Here is a 7,087-nt window from a genome sequence, read left to right as displayed (position 1 = left end):
ACGAATGCGTCTCGCCAATTGGATGTCTTTCGGCATGATGGTGACACGTTTGGCGTGGATGGCGCACAAGTTGGTGTCTTCGAAGAGGCCGACGAGATAAGCCTCGCTGGCTTCTTGAAGTGCCATCACGGCCGAACTTTGGAAACGGAGATCGGTCTTGAAATCTTGGGCGATCTCTCGGACGAGACGTTGGAAAGGCAGCTTGCGGATCAAAAGTTCAGTGCTCTTTTGATAACGACGAATCTCACGAAGGGCGACCGTACCGGGCCTGTAACGGTGAGGTTTCTTGACACCTCCGGTGGCGGGAGCGCTTTTTCTGGCCGCCTTCGTGGCCAACTGTTTTCTAGGTGCCTTGCCACCGGTAGATTTACGAGCCGTCTGTTTAGTTCTCGCCATCTCGGATATCGGATGAATCAAATGAAAAGAATTAACGTAGGTAGTGGCTTGCTTGCTTGCTTCGACCGAACGACCGACCGTACGTACGAACGTTCGAAAGTCAACTGAAAATTTTCGTCGCGCCAACGGCCGTTTTATAAACTCGATGAGTCATACGGCGACGCCATTGGTGGATTCGTTTTTAACGCGAGGTGGAGCTGCCGTAACTTATAAATAGTCCCGCGGAATGAAATTTTGACGTTAGTTCCATAACGAACTTGGTCGAAGCTACGTCGTTTTGTACGAAGAATTTCCTAATTTTATCAAGATGACCGGTCGTGGTAAAGGTGGCAAAGGATTGGGAAAAGGTGGCGCCAAACGTCATCGCAAAGTTCTACGCGATAACATCCAAGGTATAACGAAACCGGCGATCAGAAGATTGGCTCGTCGTGGTGGTGTGAAACGTATTTCCGGTCTCATCTACGAAGAAACCAGAGGTGTGTTGAAGGTCTTCCTCGAGAACGTCATCCGTGACGCCGTAACTTACACCGAACACGCAAAACGTAAGACCGTCACCGCCATGGACGTCGTCTACGCCCTGAAACGTCAAGGTCGTACCCTTTACGGTTTCGGCGGTTAATTTTATCATTTTATGACGTGTATCCGCATCCTCAGAGGAATAACAACAAACCCCCCGCAGGCAAGCAAACAAACAAACAAAAAAAAACGGTTCTTTTCAGAACCACAAAATAAATCAAACGAATTAAATATGTTGCTCAATTGTGTGTTTGTCTTCAAATCGAAATGAAAATCGTACGGAGTGAGTGATCATTTTAATTTGTGATCCAGGCGGCGACTTTGACAATTTTGACAGCAGTTTTAGGTTAGAATGACCATCGTTAAAAGAACGTTTTTGCCACGAAGAGTATATTTGAGGTTATGTCCAATATGGGGTAGAGTTACTCTCCTCAGACGTGACTTGAAACAAAATCTCATAGCAAATAAAACGATTGATTGTAGTATTACGGCTCACCGCTGACGACTGCTGCTGCAAGAAATTATCGAGACGGAGAGCACGTATAGGCGACCGGTGTGTGTGTGTATGTTCTTAACAGATTAATGTGCGAAATGTGAAGAAATTTACGACGAATCGGAATGTTTCTTGAATTAGATAATCAATAAATTATTATAGATAGAGTTGTCGAGTTCGTGCTTTAGTCGGGCATTGAATTTTTCTAAAAATTACGATGAAAAGTCGTAAAAATCATCTTTCTTGGTTGAATGTAATCGAAAATCTTCCGTTCAGTCTACGCTCGTATAATGAATTAATTGATCGGTTTAACTTTAAAATATCTAAAAGACTTTTTAACATGATTCTCATAGGTTGTTGTATTTTGGCGAAAAAATCAATTCGTTCGAGTTGAATTTTTGGCCCTGAGAAGGGCCGATGTGAAGATGGTTTTTATAAAAGTTTTTGTTTTTCGTTCGAGATGACGGCGGCGAAGAATTAAATTTAAGGCTTCTTTTCGGTCTTCTTGGGCAACAACACCGCCTGGATGTTGGGCAAGACACCGCCTTGGGCGATGGTAACGCCGGAAAGGAGCTTGTTTAACTCCTCGTCGTTCCTTATAGCCAATTGAAGATGTCTCGGAATGATACGGGTTTTCTTGTTATCTCTGGCGGCGTTTCCTGCCAATTCGAGAACTTCGGCGGCTAGATATTCCATTACGGCCGCCAAATAAACGGGAGCACCTGCACCCACTCTTTCGGCGTAGTTTCCTTTACGCAGAAGACGATGAATTCTGCCGACGGGAAACTGAAGTCCGGCACGACTGGAACGAGACTTCGCCTTTCCCTTCACTTTACCTCCTTTTCCTCTTCCGGACATGTTGTTATACGATATAAACAGCAAAACACCTACTGCGACTGACACGAAGCGCACTGACAAACGTACGGCTTGAAATAAATGCCGAACGCGGCGAAGGCTAGAAATTTATATGGTCGGTACAGCGCCATCTCGTTAGGGCAATGGTCGAACGACGAACTAAGGCGGAGCGCCTGTTTGTCGCTCGCTCGTTATAAATAGAGGGATTTTAGGTGTGCGGCGTTTTAGATCGAGTATACTCGTCGTAACGTGCACGTCGTGTCTGTCTCGTTTTCTGTTTTTAAACGTTTTTTTAACTCGACGACTAGAAGAGAATGCCACCCAAGACCAGCGGTAAGGCGGCCAAGAAGGCCGGAAAAGCTCAAAAGAACATCTCGAAGAGCGACAAGAAAAAGAAGCGCAGGAGGAAGGAGAGTTACGCCATCTACATTTACAAGGTGTTGAAGCAGGTCCATCCCGATACCGGTATCTCCAGCAAGGCTATGTCTATCATGAACAGTTTCGTGAACGACATCTTCGAACGTATAGCTGCTGAAGCCAGTCGCCTCGCTCATTACAACAAACGTTCGACCATAACCAGCAGGGAGATCCAGACGGCGGTGCGTCTTCTTTTGCCCGGTGAATTGGCGAAGCACGCCGTTTCTGAAGGAACCAAGGCCGTCACCAAATACACCAGTTCAAAATAAATCCTCCTCGAGCAGCTTGGAAGTTGGTTGGAAAAAAAAGAAAAAAAATCGGTTCTTTTCAGAACCACAAATTCAACTCGAACGAATTAAAAATTTTCGTCTTCATACTATATAAGTTCCTGAGAGAAAATATAAATAGTGAAAAATATATTTAAAAAAAGTTTGACATCAGAAATGTTAATAAAAAAAGAAAAGAGTAGAGACAACGGCACGCGGTGTTCCCAAGCGGTCACCCATCCAAGTACTGACCGCGCCCGACGTTGCTTGACTTCGGTGATCGGACGAGAACCGGTAGTTTTCAACGTGGTATGGTCGTTGCCTGGTAAAATTTTCCAAGATGGTACGTTGACGATTTTTTGTGATTGTTCGATCGTTTGGATGTGACATTTTTCGATGGTACACATGTCAGAAAATGTACAAGATTTAAAAGAAGAAAAAAAAAAAATTTTTTTTTGCGAGTCGTTTTTTAGTTTTTTTTTTGCGACAAAATGACGAAAAAAAAAAACTCGTATGAGGCGTTAAATTAAATTGTTCGTTTGACGATCTCAACGAGTCACTTGCGATTAACGTAATTTAAAATTTGAGAACTTACTTACTCACTTGCTTGCTTAGATGGAAATAGCACCCACTTGAAGTAAACGCCGACACGGACCGGAGATGAATAAACTCCGAACGGACGGGGTTAATTCATGAACTGACCGTAGTACGGTCGAAGGTTCGCCGCCGCCGCTACCTGCTTTCTTTCTTAGAACTGATAACAGAGTTGGTTTCTTTGTCTGTTCATTCATCGAAATTCCCACCACTCTGGCCGGGCCGGGCGGGGTGGGTGTGTGTTGTTTCATGATTTGTTCTCTTCTCGATTTATTCTTTTTCCGACGTCGTTCGATTCATAGAGATGTTTTCGTCGAAAGTGTGGTCGCGTTTACATTGCATTAAAATTTAATTTGTTCCAGTGCGACGATGAAACAAGAAAAAAGTTTCAAGTAAGTACGCACGCACGCACACCTACATATTTCATTTTTTAAATCTTTCGACGTTCGTAGTTTCTGCTCGAAATGTCGACTAATAGTAGGGAATGTTTTGTTGATTTGTTTGTTTTTCGTTTTTGAGAAGAACAAATGAAAATTTCGTTGGATTTCTGTCGACCGACGACCGACTGAAAATCCGCCGACATCGACGTAGTTTTATTTAGAGTGTCTGAAAAATGCAAACAATGCAAGATTTCCGTATTTTTGTTGGTTTGTGGTGTTTGGGGAGTTTTTTTTATGATTATAAAATGGTTTCGTCGAGAAAAATTGCTTCTTTCGCAATGAATTGGCAAGAAAAATTAAAAAACTCGTCCGTTCCCGTCGCTGGATGTTCGACGGTGGTCCGTCTGATTTTCCCTTTATTTTCGTAAAATTGACGAGAATTTCGCCGTCAAAACTGTTTTCGGTGATGTTTCGATGATGGGATTTCGTCGTGTGAGGTAATTTTTGAGGAAAAAATGTCGATTTTGCGAAAAAAGTCGTTCGAAAAGTCCGTTCGTCGTACAAATTCGTTTCTCATGGTCGAGTCCGAAATTGACATCGTTTTTTTTCCGACCTGTTCGTCAAGATCGTTTTCAAAAATCAACTCCTACGAAAGGCGAAGGTTTTATCTTCGTTCTTGAAAAAATTCGACCTTCTCGGACGTCATCTTCGACCGTTTGTGAATTTTTTTCCTACACTCTGCAGGTTCGTCGGTCGTCGCTCCGATCCGTGCTGCGTCTCTTTGCGAGGCGATTTTCGAAAAGATCGCACGTACTTTTCGACCGATTCGTTCGTGAAACTTGTAGAGGATGCTTCCAAGTTTGTCTGGTCGAAAGCGGAACTTTCCTGTTATTCGTGGAAAACGCGTAACGTCGGCGTCGAACTTGGATGTCATCTCCTTGTTTCGGAGGGTCTTTGTTCGAGTCGACGTTCGATCGGTCCTTGTTCGCTTTTGGAGGTCGGCTGGTCGTCCGGGAAAACTTGAGGTTATTCAGGAGGCCATCGCCGACCGAATCGCTCATGTTCCCGCACCCGGAGGCGGTGATCTTCGCGTAAAGAGAACGATGCCATCACGCGAAAGCTGTATTCGAGGCCCACTGAATTTTCTAACTCGACGAGAAGGCTCTCGTTTAGTCCGCGGTCCGCGCGTTTTCGAACGCGCCAACACTTTGACTTTGGCGCCCAATTCGTTCTGTAAAGTTCATTCGTTCTTTCACCGAAGAATAAGCCTACCTATAATAAAAAGAAAAAAACGCGCGCGCGATAGACGAAAATATGGCCGACGTAGAAAATCAAGCAGCTTCGACGGTCGCCGGTGCCACTTCCGGCTCCTCACCGGTGAAGAAGGAGAAGAAGCCCAAAAATCCGAGAAGCAAACCTTCTCATCCGCCCACTTCGGAGATGGTCACCAACGCCATCAAAGGCTTGAAGGAACGCGGCGGTTCTTCGTTGCAGGCGATCAAGAAATATGTCGCGGCCAACTACAAAGTCGACGCGGAAAAATTTGCGCCTTTCATCAAGAAGTACCTTAAGGGCGCCGTCGCATCCGGTTCGTTGGTCCAAACCAAAGGAAAAGGAGCTTCCGGTTCGTTCAAGTTGGCTTCTGCCGTCACCGGTGCAGCTAAGGCTCCGTCCGCCACGAAAAAGAGATCTGCCGCTGCGACCGCGTCGTCATCGGCGAAATCCAAGAAGACGGGCGTTGCTAAACGTTCCGTCGCGTCAGCGCCGACGTCCGCCGAAAAAGGATCCGCCTCAAAAGCCGGTAAGAAGGCCGCCCCCGCCGCTTCGGCCAAGTCTAAGAAAACTGCCGCCGAAAAGAAGAGCGTCGCCGTATCGAAGGCTAGAAAGGCTGCGTCCGCTCCCGAAAAGAAAGCCAGCGCCGCCTCCAGATCGCCCGTCAAACCCAAGACGCCATCGAAAGCGAAGAAATCCAACAAGGCCGGTCCAACCAAGAAACCGAAAGCGCCGAAACCGAAAACGGCCAAAGCCGTCACCGTCAAAGCGAAAAAAACCGCTTCACCCAAGAGAAAGAAGTGAAAAGTCGACGACGATGATTTAATTTTTTCAACGACGACGACGTCCTGGTGGTTTCGGGAACGTGCTCCGATCGTATATATCGACGTAGGGGCACCATCGATACAAATAAATGGCCCTTTTCAGGGCCACAATTATTTTCAAGAAACGAACGAAAGATTCGCTTGGACAATGCACATTCTGTTGAGGAGATACATACTTTCATTTGATTTTCTTGTCTATTCATTTGACTGTCGAAACAGTGTTATTACAAAGAATGATAAACTTTATTATATAATAATGTTTCAAATAGTCTCAGTTAAAAGAAAATTTAATGTGAAAGAAAAAAGCAAAAGTTTATCGTTTTATGTAAGTACGAATTTTGTGAATAAATCACATAACCTAACTTTTTTTTTTTTTTTTTTTTTTTTTCAATCTCAAAAAGTTGCATGCGCGAACGATAAATTTTCAATTCGTTGGAAAATAATTGTGGTTCTGAAAAGAACCGATTTTTTTTTTCTTCTTTTAACACCTTCGAAGATGAAGAATTTGTTAATTCTAGATGGTCGGATCGGATGGATGGATGGATGGATGGAGGAAATTTAAGCCCTCTCGCCACGAATGCGTCTCGCCAATTGGATGTCTTTCGGCATGATGGTGACACGTTTGGCGTGGATGGCGCACAAGTTGGTGTCTTCGAAGAGGCCGACGAGATAAGCCTCGCTGGCTTCTTGAAGTGCCATCACGGCCGAACTTTGGAAACGGAGATCGGTCTTGAAATCTTGGGCGATCTCTCGGACGAGACGTTGGAAAGGCAGCTTGCGGATCAAAAGTTCAGTGCTCTTTTGATAACGACGAATCTCACGAAGGGCGACCGTACCGGGCCTGTAACGGTGAGGTTTCTTGACACCTCCGGTGGCGGGAGCGCTTTTTCTGGCCGCCTTCGTGGCCAACTGTTTTCTAGGTGCCTTGCCACCGGTAGATTTACGAGCCGTCTGTTTAGTTCTCGCCATCTCGGATATCGGATGAATCAAATGAAAAGAATTAACGTAGGTAGTGGCTTGCTTGCTTGCTTCGACCGAACGACCGACCGTACGTACGAACGTTCGAAAGTCAAC

General features: G+C 45.2%; 1 non-coding gene across 1 annotated transcript; it reads right to left on the bottom strand.

Moving 5' to 3' along the window:
- Window positions 1-3,146: 3,146 nt before the first annotated feature.
- Window positions 3,147-3,266, bottom strand: LOC148165333 (5S ribosomal RNA). Its single transcript, XR_015771565.1, has one exon. It is a non-coding gene; the product is annotated as a 5S ribosomal RNA (ribosomal RNA).
- Between the last annotated feature and the right edge of the window lie 3,821 nt (window positions 3,267-7,087).

The sequence above is a fragment of the Gnatocerus cornutus genome, unplaced genomic scaffold (assembly GCF_029298725.1).
Source record: "Gnatocerus cornutus isolate USDA-ARS CGAHR unplaced genomic scaffold, icGnaCorn1.1 ctg00000373.1, whole genome shotgun sequence".
Lineage (NCBI taxonomy): Eukaryota > Metazoa > Arthropoda > Insecta > Coleoptera > Tenebrionidae > Gnatocerus > Gnatocerus cornutus.
The sequence above is the reverse complement of the archived record's forward strand: the minus strand, read 5'-3'. Positions and strand labels throughout refer to the sequence as shown.